The sequence below is a fragment of the Brassica oleracea genome, unplaced genomic scaffold, assembly GCF_000695525.1.
Source record: "Brassica oleracea var. oleracea cultivar TO1000 unplaced genomic scaffold, BOL UnpScaffold00883, whole genome shotgun sequence".
Lineage (NCBI taxonomy): Eukaryota > Viridiplantae > Streptophyta > Magnoliopsida > Brassicales > Brassicaceae > Brassica > Brassica oleracea.
Genome location: NW_013617498.1, coordinates 25,585 through 25,943, shown reverse-complemented (window position 1 = coordinate 25,943; position 359 = coordinate 25,585).

The following is a 359-nucleotide window of genomic DNA, read 5'->3' as shown; positions in this document are numbered from 1 at the left end:
GTCTGAGCCAACTCAACATGCTCTTAGCTTACCCTACCAAAGGCATTTGATGTTAGGGGAGTTTAGAAAGTTGAATGATCTGTTCTTAATGATTGCTAGATTGATACAAACCAAAGGGGTCGATGCGAAGACCAGCTCACCCATTTGCCTTTCTGGTCAAACCTGGGTTTGTCGGATCGACCCGGTTCGAGTTTTAAGCTACTATAAATACATTTTAGACCTAATTTTAGATCATATCTTGTTTTCTCTTAAAAATACATTGATTTTTTCAGAAAATTTGAATCTTTAGTAATCTAATCTTTCTTTCTTGGGTAATTTGAATCTATCTCATCTTCTTAACATGATTTCTCTTGAATCTA